This window comes from Bos taurus, chromosome 9 (assembly GCF_002263795.3).
Source record: "Bos taurus isolate L1 Dominette 01449 registration number 42190680 breed Hereford chromosome 9, ARS-UCD2.0, whole genome shotgun sequence".
Taxonomy (NCBI): Eukaryota; Metazoa; Chordata; class Mammalia; order Artiodactyla; family Bovidae; genus Bos; species Bos taurus.
The window spans coordinates 71,786,956-71,806,805 of NC_037336.1; the positions used below are offsets into that span (position 1 = coordinate 71,786,956).

General features: G+C 40.9%; 1 long non-coding RNA gene across 1 annotated transcript in view; it reads left to right on the forward strand.

Moving 5' to 3' along the window:
- The first annotated feature begins 18,757 nt into the window (after nt 1-18,757).
- Nucleotides 18,758-19,850, forward strand: part of LOC132346180 (uncharacterized) — a 119,900-nt gene continuing 118,807 nt past the window's right edge. The window contains exon 1 of the long non-coding RNA XR_009495939.1: nt 18,758-18,940. This is a non-coding gene — a long non-coding RNA (uncharacterized lncRNA). The remainder of the gene's footprint in view (nt 18,941-19,850) is intronic.

Sequence of the window (19,850 nt, forward strand, 5' to 3'; positions counted from 1 at the left end):
AATGATGGTGTTAGAAGCCTACTAATTTTTGTCTTTTTGCTTTGATAAAACAAAAACAATTAATGTATATTATCTTTTAGAATTTTTATCATGTAAGAAATTTATAAAATAAGCTTCCCGATGATTTACACTGCAGACACTTGATATTGTCTATAAAAATAGCCTCTCTTGTTCAGTTTTTACTTTGTTGAAATTTCACAACATCCCCATTTGTGTTACTGCAGGCATTGGTCAAGTTATTAGTCAACATTTATTATGTGAGAATTGTATACTTGACTTTAAACAAAATATAAAGATGCCAAGGGAGCTGAAAGTAAGTAAGAGGCCTGAGAGCAGTGGTGCTGATGGCCCTTTGGCAGAAGCACTTCTAATGGACTGGGACCAATGGCATATTTACTGCATGGCCTCCTGACAAATGGGCTTGGACAGCCCTGAGAGGCCTCTTAGGCCTCAGCTGGCAAGCAGAAGCAAGGAGAGACGAGTAGGTGGTGAGGGAATTTAAGGCCACAGCCTGCATCACTGTAAGAAAACTGTAATCGGGGTCAGATACACGGGGGCAGCTGATGGAAGTTGCTGGAATGATGGCTCCTTTCTCTATCAGTACAGCATTTTCTATTTCAGTCTGTACATTCATAAATGCTAGAAATTACCTTGGAAAGAGAGAGAGAAAAGGCTCTTATCAAAGAGAGTTTAGTGTTTTCCAGCACAACAAAAACTTTTCTTGGCCCTAGGGTCTGCTCTAATTAGAGGTTTCTTCCAGGAATGCTAGAAAGCACAGCGGCTGGAGAATAAAACAAAAAAAGGCAGATTGAAGTCTGTTCAAGTGGGAGGAGAGATAAATTAGGGGTTTGGGTTTAACATATATACACTACTTTATATAAAATAGATAATCAACAAAGACCTACAGTATAGCAGAGAAATTGTACTCAATATTTTGTAATAACTTATATGGGAAATGAATCTGAAAAAGGATATATGTATGTGTATAACTGAATCACTTTGCTGTACATTAAAACTAACATGCCATTGTAAATAAGCTATCAGATCAGATCAGATCAGTCACTCGGTCATGTCCGACTCTTTGCGACCCCATGAATCTCAGCACGCCAGGCCTCCCTGTCCATCACCAACTCCCGGAGTTCACCCAGACTCACGTTCATCGAGTCACTGATGCCATCCAGCCATCACATCCTCTGTCGTCCCCTTCTCCTCTTGCCCCCAATCCCTCCCAGCATCAGAGTCTTTTCTAATGAGTCAACTCTTTGCATGAGGTGGCCAAAGTACTGGAGTTTTAGCTTTAACATAAGCTATACATCAATATAAAATAAAAATTTAATTTAAAAAATTATTTATAAAATTGATGCATAAAAATTGATGTGTCACCAAAAATATACGTTTATTGTTCAGTTGCTCAGTCATGTCCAACTCTTTGTGATCCCATGGACAGCAGCGCACCAGGTTTCCCTGCCATTTACCATCTCCCCAAGTTTACTGAAACTCATGTCCGTTAAGTCGATGATGCTATCCAACCATCTCATCCTCTGTAATCCCCTTTTCCTCTTCCCCTCAATCTTTCCCAGAATCAGGTTTTTTTTCTATGAGTCAAAAAACTGAGAGGTATTTTATTTCTGAGTTCAAATTTTTTTCAAATTAATGAATGTCCTACTCAATAAAACCTAGATATATATATATACATACGAACAAATATATATATATACACACCACATAACTAAAAGTATTCAAAATTTTACATATATATATGTATGTATGTGGAATTATATATATATGTATATGTTCATATGTATATATGTATATATATATATATATAGGTTTTATTGAATAGGACACTAATTAATTTGAAAAAAAATTGAACTCAGAAATAAAATACCTCTCAGTTTTTTGACTCATAGGAAAAAAAAAAACCTGATGCTGGGAAAGATTGAGGGGAAGAGGAAAAGGAGTTCGTCAAGGCTGTATATTGTCACCCTGTTTATTTAACTTATATGCAGAGTACATCATGAGAAACGCTGGACTGGAAGAAACACAAACTGGAATCAAGATTGCCAGGAGAAATATCAATAACCTCAGATATGCAGATGACACCACCCTTATGGCAGAAAGTGAAGAGGAACTCAAAAGCCTCTTGATGAAAGTGAAAGTGGAGAGTGAAAAAGTTGGCTTAAAGCTCAACATTCAGAAAACGAAGATCATGGCATCTGGTCCCACCACTTCATGGGAAATAGATGGGAAAACAGTGGAAATAGATGAGGAAACAGTGGAAACAGTGTCAGACTTTATTTTTGGGGGCTCCAAAATCACTGCAGATGGTGACTGCAGCCATGAAATTCAAAGACGCTTACTCCTTGGAAGGAAAGTTATGACCAACCTAGATAGCATATTCAAAAGCAGAGACATTACTTTGCCAACAAAAGTTCGTCTAGTCAAGGCTATGGTTTTTCCTGTGGTCATGTATGGATGTGAGAGTTGGACTGTGAAGTCTGAGCACCGAAGAATTGATGCTTTTGAACTGTGGTGATGGAGAAGACTCTTGAGAGTCCCTTGGACTGCAAGGAGATCCAACCAGTCCATTCTGAAGGAGATCAGCCCCGGATTTCTTTGGAAGGAATGATGCTAAACCTGAAACTCCAGTACTTTGGCCACCTCATGTGAAGGGTTAACTCATTGGAAAAGACTCTGATGCTGGGAGGGATTGGGGGCAAGAGGAGAAGGGGAAGACAGAGGATGAGATGGTTGGATAGCATCACTGACTCGATGGACGTGAGTCTGAGTGAACTCCGGGAGTTGGTGATGGACAGGGAGGCCTGGTGTGCTGCGATTCATGGGGTCGCAAAGAGTCGGACACGACTGAGCGACTGATCTGATCTGATCTGATGTGGAATTTTATTTTAAGACTCCCTATGATATGGTCATCTATGTCTATCAGATTCCTTTTTTTAAAGCGGAGACTTTAAGAGGAGGAGGATTAGTGGTAATACTCTTCCACTCTTCTAGAGTGTGTTTCCCATTCTTGTTTCTCAAACTTCCAGTATTCTCCCATTCTCACATAGCTGATGACCTTTATTTCCCTCAGAAAAACTCACAGAAGCTGTCAGAGGGTTAGACATAAACACCCACATGCTTGGACCAGCTCATTTATCAGCCACCTTGCTTGTATCTCACACCCTGTTTTCCCCTGTGATAGATGATCTTGAGCCCGAATCTCACCCCTCTGACTCACCCAAGTGTATCCTTCCTTCAGCATTGTTAATCAGTCACACTCTGTTGAGTCACTCTCCTCAGCACACAAACGTGCTATATTCACCCTCCAAAAAAAAAAGAAAAAAAAAAGTCCTTCTTCTTTTACCTCATATTCCCATATCTTCTTCAGATATTGCTCCATGTCTTCCCACTTCCCTTTATGACACAATTCCTCAGAAAAGTTATTTATACTCACTATCTAGCCTTCCTCTCTTCATATTCTCTTTGGAAGCCACTCTAAGCCAGCTTTCATCCCAGCCACTCTACAAACACCGGCTTCTTGGGTTACCAAGGACCTCCACATTCTAGATGGAAGGGTCTGTTTCCCATCCTCAGATTACTTGAACTCTCACCTTTGACACCATTCTCTATCTGGAGATACTTTTTTAAAACTTGATTTCTCTTGGATTCTCTTCTCTTTCCACTGTCAGTTTTTATCCTACTTCAGCAACCAGTCTTTCTTGGTCTTCTCTGCTGGATCTCATCTCCCCCTTACCCTCAAAACATGGAATTCTCCAGAATTAGTCCTTTGACTTCTTGTTTTCTCCATCCACTGCTGGGGGGTTTCATATAGCACCACTCACTGCTTTGAATACTCTATAGGAATGAATACCAAGTTTACATCTCTGGCCTTGACCTTCTCCCCAGTTTACTGTCCTCTCAATTTTCCACTTAGAGATCTAGTGAAGTGAGGTCACTCAGTCGTGTCTGACTCTTTGCGACCCCATGGACTGTAGCCTACCAGGCTCCTCTGTCCGTGGGATTTTTCAGGCAATAGGACTGGAGTGGATTGCCATTTCCTTCTCCAGGGGATCTTCCCAACCCAGGGATTGAACCCGGGTCTCCCGCATTGTAGACAGACGCTTTACCATCTGAGCCACCAGGGAAGTCCTAGAGGTCTACAGGGGTTCAAAGAAAAACAAGGGACGCAATTCCAGACCCAGCTGGATAGGACACAGCCAGCTCCCAGATGTCATGGGCTGCTCTTCTCTTTCTCAGTGGGTATCTCAGACTCAAAATACCCAAGCCACAACTCATGATTTGTATGCTCTCCCCACTACTCACTAAACCCATGTCTCTCAAGTCTTCCTTGTTACTAAAAGAAAGTTATCAGTGCTGTAAAGTCCTCTGCTTCCCCATGTAATTCATCAGCAAGTTCTAGTACTCTGTCCTCAAACTATGGCCCAAGCCTGACCATTTGTCATGCCTATTATCCTAGTTGGGACCCCAATCATCTCTCAGACTACTGAAAAGTCCTCCTTGTTGGTCTCCCTGTGTTCACCCAGCCACTCTTAAAATTCTTCCTTGTACAGCAATCAGAGTGATTTGTTTCAAATGCAAACCAGACTATGTCACTCCTCTCCTTTAAACCTTCTCATGGCTTTTTTTTTTTCACTCACAGCAGAAGCTGAAGGCCTTGGCCTCTAAGCCTTCTGTGGTCTTTGTCCATGCCAGCTTTCTGATCTCATTTCCTCTCTCCCTTGCTCAACCCCCAGCAGTCCCTCTGGCCTCCTTCTGCTCCTCAGACACACTGTGCCCAGTCTCTCTCCAGTACCTTTGCACTTGTCCTCTCTGCTTTTATATTCATCTTCCAGATTTCTGCACAAGGCTCTCTCTCCCTCCATGTAAGCTTCTTCCATAAGTCGCTTTATTAGAATGGCTGCCCTGACCACCCTTCCAGTTACCCTTTTTCCATTGACCCACTTCTATTTGTCACTACACTTACTGCCACCCGACACATTTTATTATTTCCTGTTTGCCTCCTCCCAGTAGAATGCAATCTCCGTTCAAGTTGGGAGCTATCTTGCTCATTGATAGCATACCTTTGTGCATTATCTGGCACAAAGTAGATGCTCAAAAACTTCTTTTGAAATAGTGACATAGTTTAGAAAAGGTTCTTGGAGCTAACCTTTCTTTGATGCACTAGAGAAATATAATGCAATGCCAGTGTGGCATTGTTGAAGAAAGAAACCTTTTGGATAGGGTTCTGATGAATGAATGACCTCTACATATAAGAGAGAGTGAGAAAAGGCATGAGGAGGCACTGGGGTAGAGTAAAGAGCTATAGAGCTTCAGGATGTGAGGGTCCTGATGTGGAGTCAGGACATCGGATTCTTGTGCCCACCCTCCAATGGTCAGCAGAACACTCCTGGGCAAAGGAGCCATACTCTTTCTGGGTCTCATTTTGCCAACAGTAAGATAAGGTTTAAATGATTGTTGACACTGAATATTGTGGTTATAAAAATACTGCTGTGGACTTTTTTTGTTTGTAGGATAATTAGTAGAACTTTGTATGCATCTTTATTTTCTATTACAGTCGTTCCCCCCTTTCACTTCACCTCACCCTCTCTCCCGCCCCATCTTTTCCAAATGTTCTGTTACCTTCCATAGCACCGAAATTACCACAGGTACCAGGGTCCTGGGTGTGAAGCCATTTAAAAACACTTTTTCCTCTTTTTCCAACCTCCTTGATCATCATCAGTGCAGGCTGATAATCCTGTCTGTAAAACCCAAATTTGCCACGCCATGCTCCAAGACCCCCTCAATGTACACCCAAACCACCATGTTTATCTCCTTCTTGGAACCATCTTCAGCCTCTCTTGAAGTCATCCAAATACAACAGATATTTGTGGTCCCTAGGAGGAAGTTTTCATTACCTCAGTCTTCACTCAACCACTCAGATTATCACCCCTGTTATTGACTAGCTTCTCCCTTTCATGCTAAGCTTTTCACTCAGTTCACTTCAGTTCAGTCGCTCAGTCGTGTCCGACTTTGCAACCCCATGAATTGCAGCACACCAGGCCTCCCTGTCCATCACCATCTCCCAGAGTTCACTCAGACTCACATCCATCGAGTCACTGATGCCATCCAGCCATCTCATCCTCTGTCATCCCCTTCTCCTCTGCCCCCAATCCCTCCCAGCATCAGAGTCTTTTCCAATGAGTCAACCCTTCGCATGAGGTGGCCAAAGTACTGGAGTTTCAGCTTTAGCATCATTTCTTCCAAAGAAATCCCAGGACTGATCTCCTTCAGAATGGACTGGTTGGATCTCCTTGCAGTCCAAGGGACTCTCAAGAGTCTTCTCCAACTCCACAGTTCAAAACCATCAATTCTTCGGTGCTCAGCTTTCTTCACAGTCCAACTCTCACATCCATACATGATCACTGGAAGAACCATAGCCTTGACTAGACAGACCTTTGTTGGCAAAGTAATGTCTCTGCTTTTGAATATGCTATCTAGGTTGGTCATAACTTTCCTTCCAAGGAGTAAGCGTCTTTTAATCTCATGGCTGCAGTAACCATCTGTAGTGATTTTGGAGCCCCCAAAAATAAAGTCTGACACTGTTTCCACTGTTTCCCCATCTATTTCCCATGAAGTGATGGGACCAGATGCCATGATCTTCGTTTTCTGAATGTTGAGTTTTAAGCCAACTTTTTCACTGTCCTCTTTCACTTTCATCAAGAGGCTTTTGAGTTCCTCTTCACTTTCTGCCATACGGGTGGTGTCATCTGCATATCTGAGGTTATTGATATTTCTCTTGGCAATCTTGATTCTAGCTTGTGCTTCTTCCAGCTTAGTGTTTCTCATGATGTACTCTGCATGTAAGTTAAATAAGCAGGGTGACAATATACAGCCTTGATGTACTCTTTTTCCTATTTGGAACTAGTCTGTTGTTCCATGTCCAGTTCTAACTGTTGCTTCCTGACCTGCATACAAATTTCTCAAGAGGCAGGTCAGGTGGTCTTGTATTCCCATCTCTTTAAGAATTTTCCATAGTTTCTTGTGATCCACACAGTCAAAGGCTTTGGCATAGTCACTAAGCAGAAATAGATGTTTTTCTGGAACTCTCTTGCTTTTTTGATGATCCAGCCGATGTTGGCAATTTGGTCTCTGGTTCCTCTGCCTTTTCTAAAACCAGCTTGAATATCTGAAAGTTCACAGTTCACATATTGCTGAAGCCTGGCTTGGAGAATTTTGAGCATTACTTTACTAGTGTGTGAGATGAGTGCAATTGTGCGGTAGTTTGAGAATTCTTTGGCAATGCCTTTCTTTGGGATTGCATGAAACTGACCTTTTCCAGTCCTGTGGCCACTGCTGAGTTTTCCAAATTTGCTGGCATATTGAGTGCAGCACTTTCACAGCGTCATCTTTCAGGATTTGAAATAGCTCAACTGGAATTCCATCACCTCCACTTTGTTCATAGTGATGCTTCCTAAGGCCCACGTGACTTCACATTCCAGGATATCTGGCTCTAGGTCAGTGATCACACCATCGTGATTATCTGGGTCATGAAGATCTTTTTTGTACAGTTCTTCTGTGTATTCTTGCCAACTCTTCTTAATATCTTCTGCTTCTGTTAGGTCCATACCATTTCTGTCCTTTATCGAGCCCATCTTTGCATGAAATGTTCCCTTGGTATCTCTAATTTTCTTGAAGAGATCTCTAGTCTTTCCCATTCTGTTGTTTTCCTCTATTTCTTTGCATTGATCGCTGAGGAAGGCTTTCTTATCTCTTCTTGCTATTCTTTGGAACTCTGCATTCAGATGTTTATATCTTTCCTTTTCTCCTTTGCTTTTCGCTTCTCTTCTTTTCACAGCTATTTGTAAGGCCTCTCCAGGCAGCCATTTTGCTTTTTTGCATTTCTTTTCCATGGGGATGGTCTTGACCCCTGTCTCCTGTACAATGTCACGAACCTCAGTCCATAGTTCATCAGGCACTCTATCTATCAGATCTAGTCCCTTAAATCTATTTCTTACTTCCACTGTATAATCATAACATATTTGATTTATGTCGTATCTGAATGGTCTAGTGGTTTTCCCTACTTTCTTCAATTTCAGTCTGAATTTGGCAATAAGGAGTTCATGATCTGAGCCACAGTCAGCTCCTGGTCTTGTTTTTGCTGACTGTATAGAGCTTCTCCATCTTTGGCTGCAAAGAATACAATCAATCTGATTTTGGTGTTGACCATCTGGTGATGTCCATGTGTAGAGTCTTCTCTTGTGTTGTTGGAAGAGGGTGTTTGTTATGACCAGTGCATTTTCTTGGCAAAACTCTATTAGCCTTTGCCCTGCTTCATTCCGTATTCCAAGGCCAAATTTGCCTGTTACTCCAAGTGTTTCTTGACTTCCTACTTTTGCATTCCAGTCCCCTATAATGAAAAGGACATCTTTTTTGGGTGTTAGTTCTAAAAGGTCTTGTAGATCTTCATAGAACCATTCAACTTCAGGTTCTTCAGTAACTGGTTGGGGCATAGACTTGGATTACTGTGATATTGAATGGTTTGCCTTGGAAATGAACAGAGATCATTCTGTCATTTTTGAGATTGCATCCAAGTACTGCCTTTCGGACTCTTTTGTTGACCATGATGGCTACTCCATTTTTCTGAGGGATTCCTGCCTGCAGTAGTAGATATAATGGTCATCTGAGTTAAATTCACCCATTCCAGTCCATCTTAGTTCACTGATTCCTAGAATGTTGACATTCGCTCTTGCCATCTCTTGTTTGACACTTCCAATTTGCCTTGATTCATGGACCTGACATTCCAGGTTCCTATGCAATATTGCCCTTTACAGCATCGGACCTTGCTTCTATCACCAGTCACATCCACAGCTGGGTATTGTTTTTGCTTTGGCTCCATCCTTCCATTATTTCTGGAGTTATTTCTCCACTGATCTCCAGTAGCATATTGGTTACCTACTGACCTGGGGAGTTTCTCTTTCAGTATCCTATCATTTTGCCTTTTCATACTGTTCATGGGGTTCTCAAGGCAAATACTGAAGTGGTTTGCCATTCCCTTCTCCAGTGGACCACATTCTGTCAGACCTCTCCACCATGACCTGCCTGTCTTGGGTGGCCCCACGAGCATGGCTTAGTTTCATTGAGTTAGACAAGGCTGGGGCCCTAGTGCGATTAGATTGACTAGTTTTCTGTGAGTATGATTTCATTGTGTCTGCCCTCTGATGCCCTCCTGCAACACCTACCATCTTACTTGGGTTTCTCTTACCTTGGACATGGGGTATCTCTTCATGGCTGCTCCATCAAAGCGCAGCCGCTGCTCCTTACCTTGGTCGAGGGGTATCTCCTCACTGCCACCCCTTCTGACCTTGAAGGTGGAATAGCTCCTCTAGGCCCTCCTGGGCCCGCGCAGCCATTGCTCCTTGGACGTGGGGTTTCTCCTCCTGGCCGCAGCCCCTGGCCTTCGGCGTGGGGTAGGTCCTCCGGGCCACCGCCCCTGGCCTCAGACGAGGGGTAGCTCCTCTCGACCACCGCCCCTGACCTCGGACTTGGGGTAGCTTCTTACTCAGCATCATTTATTCTCCTATCCAATGAGTTTTAAGATATTTCGCCATCCCCAAGAAGATTCCCTTGCTCTTGCCTCTGTGTCTTTATGCATACCAGTTTTTTCCCTCCTTTGAATTTAAAATAAATAAATAAATAATCTTTTCATCCACCTCTGATCATAGGTAAGCAGAATATCTCAGCTATATATAGGTGCATTTTTCTATGCCATGTTCTCATGGAGATGGCTGAGCTCTACTCCAGAGTTATTCTTGAGGCAAGGATCCTTTGCTAAGGCTTTATAACCCCATGCTAGGTCCTTACCTCCTAACATGCCCCTAACCACTACACCCTCCCCTGCAACCCTCTCGCTCCTCCATGCTGCTTCCTCTGCAAGCCCAGTGAGTTTTGTTTTGTTTTGTTTTTCCGGTTCTTCTTAGACTTTTGGAATACAGGCCAGAAAGTGGTTCTGTCTCGTACTCTGTCACAGGGCCAACCCTTGAGTTAGCTATCTGCTAAAGTGACAGGAAAAGAAAGAGGAAATGTAGGGAAAAAATGAAAATATTATCTATCCCCAAGAATATGAGATAGCTTTTGCTAAAAAATATACTTGTGTCATATTTGGTATCACAGAATTCTCCCTTCAGATATTTGATGTGGATACATGACAGGGGGTTTATTTTATTCCTCTTGAGATAGATACATGTGGCTCTTAGATGGCATTGCAGGAAATGTCACTATTTGTACTTGGCCTCAGTTCTTACATTTTGAAAAGATAAGAAGTATCTCCCAGTATAAGCAGAGAAATACATGTAAGAATTCATTTATCATAATCTTTTTACATTTCTGACATGAAGGATAAGGAAAACATAGTGAACATTTGAAACACCAGGAGATTAAACTTTACCCTTCAAATTCACAAGGAATTTGTCTTGGAATAAGTGGTAATTGTGGTTAAGGGACCATATGATCTGAGGGAAGGCATTGGCATGTGTAAGAGAAAACAATATAAAATTTAAAAAGCTTATCTGGAAAGTGAGTGGGACTGCAGCCTTTTGCTGTATGCAAAAGGCTTTCCTGGGCTTCCCTGATGGCGCTAGTGGTAAAGAACTCGCCTGCCAATGCAGGAAACTTAAGTGACTCGGGTTGGATCTCTGCGTGGGGAAGATCCTCTGGAGGAGAGCGTGGCAACGCACTCCAGTATTCTTGCCTGGAGAATTCCATGGACAGAGAAGCCTGGCGGGCTACAGTCCATAGTGCCGCACAGAGCCAGGCACGACTGAAGCGATTTAGCACACAACGCAGCACAGAAGGCTCGCCACTGTGGTAAAGTGGAGAAGCACACGCTTCATCTTCTTATTCTAATTTCTAATTCTGAAAACATTTTTTTCACAGTACATTTATGTTCATGTTTGTGTACTCTTCATGTGCTCAGCTGCTAAGTCATGTCGGACTCTTGTGAACCCATGAACTGTAGCCCTCCAGGCCCCTCTGTTGTCTCTTATGTCTCCTGAATTGGCAGGCAGGTTCTTTACCACTGAGCTACCTAGAAAATCTCTGTACTCTTCATAAACCAATGTTATACCATTTCTTCATGGGAATCACATCTGTGGTGCAGCTTTGGGAAAGGTCTTAGAAGCTCTATACTTATGACTTTCTCAGCACATAGGTGCTCAGCAGATTGACTCATTGGCCTATTCTTTCTTTATTAGCTTTAGAACAGTTTATCGCTGTGCATTTTTAAAAATATGGATTGAATTCTTTGTTTCTCTGTCTGACTTTTTCTTTGACTAAATCAAGCTTCTTTTCAGGCTTCTCAATTACATTTTGGAACCAGAGAATTCTTTTTATGGGTATTCCTAAGTGAAGCAACAGATGTTCTGGTTTTCTTTATTTTTGTTTATCCCTGATGCATGGAAAAGATGAAAGAGGTATACAACAGAATTTTAAAGCTGAAAGAAGAAATCCAGTCAATAGCTTTTTTTTTTTTTTCATTTACAGAATGTGCATGTGTGCTAAGTCACTTCAGTCATCTCCAACCCTTTATAACCCTATAGACTGTAGCCCACCAGGTTCCTCTGACCATGAGACTCTTCAGGCAAGAATATTAGAGTGGATTGCCATAACATCCTCCAGGGGAATCTTCCCAACCCAGGGGTGGAAACCACCTCTCTTATGTCTCCTGCGTTAGCAGGTGGATTCTTTACCACTAGTGCCACCTGGGAAACCCTTACAGATGCTGAGGCCCAGATTAAGTATTTATTGAAAACTAAATATCTGGTAATGATAAAATTGAGACTGGAAAGAAGATGATCTGCTTCTAGTCTTTTTGAAAAATAATCCTAGAGTGAACATCTATTTTCTTTTTTTACTCTTATTATATCACCAGGACACAGTACTGGGCATGTATGGGACATAAGAGATGTATCACAGATATTCACAGAATAAATTAGATCAAATGAAAGTTATCAGACATGAAAAGGGGCATTGCATAATGATAAAGAGATCAATTCTTCAAAAAACCATAACAAGCTGATGCATCTCACAGAACATCAATAAGATGCTCCTTCCTCAGGACCTATGGGCACAGGCTGTGCTTTAATATTATTGCAAATGATTAATATATCAGCTTTGGTCTTTCATAATTGAAATAATATTCATACATTATTTATATTTTAAGCTTTATATGGAAAGGGCTCTATTCTCTCTTTACTTTTGATTCTTCCCCGAAAGTGATGTGTTAGTTGTTCAGTCATGTCTGACTCTTTGCAACCCCATGGACTGTACCTCTGCCCACGAAATTTTCCAGGCAAGAATACTGGAGTGGGTTGCCATTTCCTTCTCCAAGGAATCTTCTTCACCCAGGGATTGAACCCAGGTCTCCCATATTACAGGCAGATTCTTTACCATCTGAGCCACGAGGCGATCCCTATTTTTCCCCTAGATATTGACAATCACATCCTTCATGCATATTGATAGCTCAATAACTAGCATTGGTCCCATGCACCTTTTATAAGTCATTGAGATCTATAACCAGGACCTGCCTGATTACAGAACTATAAAGCAGCGACAGTTCTCAGCCATGCCTCACCAGCACAAGCTTGTCTCCTAAGCAGGATATGTATTCCTGTCCACACTTGCCACCAGCTTTGGTTAGGACACTTAACCTCTCTGCACCCCGTTTCATCTTTGCCTCAGATGCAAATGATAGTGATAATGATATCTACCTCACAGGCATGTTATTGTTTTGAGAATAAAATGCAGAAATAGATGTAAGTATGGATAGATAGACATGAATTTGAGTAAACTCTAGGAGACAGTGGAGGAGAGAGGAGCCTGGCATGCTGCAGTAGGACCCTCAAAGCATTGGACACGGCTTAGTGACTGAACAACAGCAACAACTGATAGATGCTCTCAATAAAAGTAACTTTCTTTTCCTTTCCCCATTTCCAGACTATAATTCAGAATCCTACAAGGATTCATCAGGGCCAGGAGGACAGAAAACCAAGATAAGAAATGCAACCGAAATTTCAATAATATGAAGATACAGGTTTCTGTCTGCTAGGTATAGAAGGTGAAGACGAAGTTTATGTAGCCTTGAAATTTTAAGCAAAAATGGTGAAACATGTGGGACTTGCAAAAGACGGAAACCCAGTGCAGACTGGCCCAGGAAATACCAGTTCATTTGCACAATAACTCCTCATCCTCGACTTAAAAGTCTTGAGAGCAGCTGCGTATTTTCTCTTTGTTTCCAAAAATCAGTCCAGCTCCCTCTTGACCCATCGTGCAGTTTGGCGGTTTGCTTCACATTCTGCTCGTACCCTTCACGCAGAGAGAGCCTGTCTGTGGAGGCGGCAGGAGCTCCCACCCCAAGGCCACCGCCAGAAACGCCTGCCACCACACCACCAACTACTTTGCCCTGCTCCTCCCAGTCTTTAGCTTCTCTTTTTGGCATTCTCCTGATTCTCCAAGAGACTCTTCACCTCTGCTTCCCTTGTTTGATATTGAAGCAGTTAAGTTTAACTCTTTTTTTTCTTCCTATTTCTGTTCCTATACACTCAATAAGTGTCAACATTTTTGGCTCTGCTATTTAAACTCCTCTGTGCTCTTTCACATTTTAGAAACTGAAATGTGTATTTTCACTTAAAAGATTAAGTTTAAGAAACAGCTTTTTTTAAAAATGTGAATGTTCCGAAAAAAAGTCCTCTTTTCAGGTTTTATGCCAGAATCTCTTTAGTTCTTATCAATGTCCGCACTGGTCACGGGACTTCAGATTGCTCCTATGTGATTGTTATGGATATTCCACAATATGGTAAGACTTTGATGCCAGGGTCTCTGTCTGATTGATCTTTGTACTTGTTTAATGAAATAATGGCATTCATGCTATTAACACACTAACATTCTTTCAAGAAAAAAGCAAGAGAAATACTATTTACCTAAAGATTTAAGAGTTAATGGACTGGATTATTTGGTGCTTAGAATTTTAAGAATAAAAGACCAAAGAATAATTTAGGAAAATAAAATACCACAAATCATTTTAGAAAGGTAATGAATTATAGTGAGAATTTAGCTCATCTGTTAACAGCTCAGGTAGGCACAAATGGGCCCACTCTGTTGAAGTGTATATTGTAGAAATTAAACTGTCCTACTGTCTTTTATAAAAAAAACTCTTCCCTGGTGGCTCAGATGGTAAAGCGTCTGTCTACAATGCGGGAGACCCGGGTTTGATCGCTGGGTTGGGAAGATCCCCTGGAGAAGGAAATGGCAATCCACTCCAGGACTATTGCCTGGAAAATCCCATGGACAGGGGTGCCTGGTAGGCTACAGTCCATGGGGTCGCAAAGAGTCGGACACGACTGAGCGACTTTACTCACTCACTGTCTTTTATGATTTTCTCTTCTTTACATTAGGTGAGATTTGTATTTGAAACTTAGATTTTATCTCCTTTGACCAGAGTTTTCAAATACCACCCACAAATTGTTTAGTAGCATATCAGGAGAGTGATTCCTTTTGCATGTCAAACATCAAAATGTAGAACACATACCCCATAAAGTTTCTATAGAACATAGCTGTGCAACTGTCATGAGGGTTTTTTTTTCAGTTAGATATTATTAATTGTTGAAATTATTGCTATTGAAAGAGTCCCAAAAGATTGCAGTGTGATTAGGACCAAAAGAACTAACGTTTTAGCAAATATATTGGCTGCTTATGGAATAAACTGCTATTCCATGGCCAACTTTTTGTTGTAAACCATGTTATGCAATAAAACACAAGTTCCCCCAAAATGGACATGGGCCTTCACTATCTTTTTGGATTAAATTATAACATCTTTCAAATGATTTTTGGTATGTGTGCTACTTTATCTTCATTATGAAGAAAAAAAATTTGGGATATGAGCTTTGGAGAAAATTAAAACCTCATCAGGACACAAATAAATTACATATGGCTCATTAAAAACTGTCAGTTTAATCCAGATAACATTTATTTATTATTAGTTGTTTTAAAGGTTTATAGTTATTTTCCAGATTATTTCATTGCACTTTACTTACCCTCATTTAAAATTCTTTTTCTGTGGTGAACTGTCTAGTTTAATTTTTCTTTCCATTACTTTTTTTTCACTGAAAGTTAAATAGAAATATGCTGTCACTTGCCATTTGCCTCCAAGATCATTATCATGTGCTGTGTGTTCTCTGAATTGCCAATGGATTCTGTGCCACTTATTTACAGGGACTAGGTTGATATATGAATGTTGAGAGAAATATATTTACTTTATCAAGATGCATTTATTACGTGGCCCTATGTCCTATGCCAAAGTGAATCAAACAAGAAACAGATAAGGGACTGTGTCATCCAACTATTCTGATATTTTTGAAAAAACATCTTAAAGTTTTTGCACACTAGACTCGTACTTTTTGCTTTATTTCACATAATTTAGCTGTAGAGATGAGCTTATTTGGTGTGATTTCTTCTATTTGTGTAAATAGGTTATAAACATAGAAATGTTTAAATATTGATCCAAAAAAGTGATGTGTATTTGCAAGTTAAACATCATATGTCAAGTAAGAGGCACAGGACTTAGAAACAAACAGACATTACTTAGAATTTTGAATCTTCAGTTTAACAGCTATGTAACTCACAGTTTTCTCATTTATTGTATAGGGGTAATAATAAATACCTTGAAAGACTGATGCAAGGATTAAATTAGAAAATATGTGTACAAAAAATTGAGAGGTTATAATGGTTCAGTAGTGTGTGTGTGTGTGTGTGTGTGTGCGCGCGCGTGTGTGTTAAGTCATTTCAGTCGTGTTCGACTTTTTGTGACCCCATAGGAATAAAGAGTGGTGTTTTTTAATTTTTACTGTTTTAGGTAAGCACAGCCATGATCTAATGTGCTTTCCATTAATCTAATTTGGTAGCAAAAGTGATCATGATGCTGCTGCTGCTGAGGTGGTAAAGATGATATACTGTGATGCTGATGTGGGGAGACGATACTGTGGTGTGAACAGTTTGCTTTGATGATGGTTTAGTGTGATTGGGGTGTAGTTTGATGTGATGATGGTATGGTGTGATAATGGAGTCAAGTGTCAGGAGGTAATGGTGTAGTGTGATATGATGATGGTATAGTATAATGTTCATGTAGTTGTTTCTCTGGTTGAAATATGACTGATGTAAATTTTGATATGAGATGATTCTAGAGGACCAGAATCTCAAGGATGAGTTTTCTCAGTTGGTTCTGGGTTTTTTGGAAATGGTTGTATAATGTGATTCGATTTAAAAGCACTAATTATTCTATTTCTAGTGGTAAAAATAATAAGACCCTGGTAGTCTGTGGCATGATATGGCAATTGAGATAGATAAAATATTGCCATTGAATCAGTTCAGTTCAGTTCAGTCACTCAGTCGTGTCCGACTTTGCGACCCCATGAATCGCAGCACGCCACACCTCCCTGTCCATCACCAACTCCTGGAGTTCACTCAGACTCACGTTCATTGAGTCACTGATGCCATCCAGCCATCTCATCCTCTGTCGTCCACTTCTCCTGCCCCCAATCCCTCCCAGCATCAGAGTCTTTTCCAATGAGTCAACTCTTCGCATGAGGTGGCCAAAGTACTGGAGTTTCAGCTTTAGCATCATTTCTTCCAAAGAAATCCCAGGGCTGATCTCCTTCAGAATGGACTGGTTGGATCTCCTTGCAGTCCAAGGGACTCTCAAGAGTCTTCTCCAACTCCACAGTTCAAAACCATCAATTCTTCGGTGCTCAGCTTTCTTCACAGTCCAACTCTCACATCCATACATGACCACTGGAAGAACCATAGCCTTGACTAGACAGACCTTTGTTGGCAAAGTAATGTCTGCTTTTGAATATGCTATCTAGGTTGGTCATAACTTTTCTTCCAAGGAGTAAGTGTCTTTTAATCTCAAGGCTGCAGTCCCCATCTGTAATGATTTTGGAGCCCAGAAAAATAAAGTCTGACACTGTTTCCACTGTTTCCCCATCTATTTCCCATGAAGTGATAGGACCAGTTGCCATGATCTTCATTTTCTGAATGTTGAGTTTTAAGCCAACTTTTTCACTGTCCTCTTTTACTTTCATCAAGAGGCTTTTGAGTTCCTCTTCACTTTCTGCCATAAGGGTGGTGTCATCTGCATATCTGAGGTTATTGATATTTCTCCGGGCAATCTTGATTCCAGCTTGTGCTTCTTCCAGCGCAGCATTTCTCATGATGTACTCTGCCTATATGTTAAATAAACAGGGTAACAATATACAGCCTTGACTAACTCCTTTTCCTATTTGGAACTAGTCTGTTGTTCCATGTCCATTTCTAACTGTTGCTTCCTGACCTGCATACAAATTTCTCAAGAGGCAGGTCAGGTGGTCTGGGATTCCCATCTCTTTCAGAATTTTCCACAGTTTCTTGTGATCCACACAGTCAAAGGCTTTGGCATAGTCAGTAAAGCAGAAATAGATGTTTTTCTGGAACTCTCTTGCTTTTTCGATGCCATTGAATAATCTTACTCAAATATCAATAGAAGGTAAGGTTATGGGTGAATATGTATTTGATATCTTAGGACACTCTCGTCCAACCAAGGGGTATAGTTGGGATTGCCTGGCTGCTCTCAAATAAACTGGCCAAAGTGAAAGAACAAAAGGATATGATTGGGACTTCAAATTTCCAGCTCTAGTTCTGTGTAAGTTGCCTGAAAGCTTCTACTTCTGCCCTGAAATCAGATCTCTCCATATGTCCTCAAATATGGATAAGTAGAATGTATTTCAGGTTTAGAATTATGTTAAGTTCCTAGCTTATTTCTGTGTGTAGGTTACTCCTTGTCTCCACACATTGCTATCAGAAAGTAGTCTTACAAATGGTTTTCAGGTGTCACTAGGCCAATAGTAACAGAACTAAAATTTCTATATTTATAACCACACCTTGCTTTTTTTTTTAAAAAAGTATTTTTATCATAGTCTGTTATCTTTTTTACTTTCTCTCATGCCAGCTCTCTTACCTGATGCCTTCACAAATATCTTCCTCCAGAAAATGTATCTAGGTACTTGTATATTACATCACACATCATTCATATTTATTTCCTCACTTACCCAGTCATCTTTTAAATAGTTACCAAGTACGTAACTGTGTGCAAGGGATCACACTACGTTATTGAATGTGTCTGGGCCTTTCCATGACCAAATCCAATTCTTAGCCTGTGGAAAAAATCAATAATAAAAACAGAAAATAAAATCCTTTGCCCACATTTACTCAAGTGTTTGCTTGCAGATAATCATTTGATTTTTATCTTCTCTAAATTCCAGTTGGAAGGCCAAACAGATTTTCAAACTGCCTTTGTGGTTTCTCCTGACATCAAACACACACATACACATACCCATCTACCTGCACCTTTTCTTAGAAATTCATAAACAAAAGTGAATTCACACACTGACAGACCATTTTGAATGCCTGCATTACAGTGCTGGCCATAAGCAGTCAAACATTTGCATAAAAGTCAGTGGTTCCCGCTTTTATCCTCTTTAAAATATTGTAAAAGGAGTGGGAGTCAAATTTCCAGAGATATCTAACTTTGAGGGTTAAAATTATATGCCACCAAAATGCAGCCTGGAGTCCTCTTTTCTCCAGCAGAAAAAACTAGCTCAGAGCAAGGTTCTGAAATGAGTCCCTCTGCCAGATGGTACTGACCATGGAGAAACTATCCTGAAGTGCCATGTTCAGAGACACAACATAAATGGTATCCTGGATATCACTGGATAGAATTCTAGAGACTGCTATTCTGCATTCCATACTATAGAGGGCTGTGTTGTAGGCAAATTCCAGAGCCTTGATCCCACTGCCACAATGCAACTGTTTACTCCGTCTCAAAATGTTACATCAACATGACCTTCTAGAAGAGGTATTTGTTTGTGCAACTCCTTAGAGTAGGGCCTTCTCTGTGTCTGAAACATTATGAATTGTTAGTAAATATGAAACAAATAGAGGAGAAAATGAGAAAGTTAGATCCCAAACAAACAAAAAGAATATAAAGGGAAGGAAGGAAGGGAGCAAGAAAGGGAGGGAGAGAATAAACAAAGGAAGAGAAAAGAGAAAGAAAAATATGACAATGATAAGACTAACTTCTATTAAGGGCTTAATGTGTATGGGGCAGTAGTCTAGAATCTATTTTCTCATGTGTTAATTCATTTAGTTCTCTTTGCTGTTGTTATTCAGTCGCTCAGTCATGTCTGACTCTGCTACCCCATGGAATGCAGCACACCAGGCTTCCTGTTCTTCACTATCTCCCAGAGTTTGCTCAAACTCATGTCCATTGAGTTGATGATGTCATCCAACCATCTCATGCTTTATGACCTCCTTCTCCTCCTACCCTCAATCCTTTGCAGCATCAGGGTCTTTCCCAGTGAATTGGCTCTTTGCATCAGGTGGCTAGGTATTGGAGCTTCAGCTTCAGCCTCAGCATCAGTCCTTCCAATCATCATGATCCCAACACTTAGAATTATTAGGTGCCTACCAAAGCTTGACAGACTATGCTCTTCTCTCTTGTTCTCCAACTCTAAGTGGGAGGTTTATTGTCTTTATTTCACAGAGGAGGAAAACAATGCCAAGAGTGAGTAAGCAACTTTCTCATGGTCACATAGTAAGTAGCAAAGCTATGATATGAACGAAGACTGGTCTGTTATATAACCAAGCTCATTGCATCATATTATGTCTGGAGAAGGAAATGGCAACCCACTCCAGTATTCTTGCCTGGAGAATCCCATGGACAGAAGAGCCTGGCAGACTGCAGTCCACGGGGTCTCAAGGGTCAG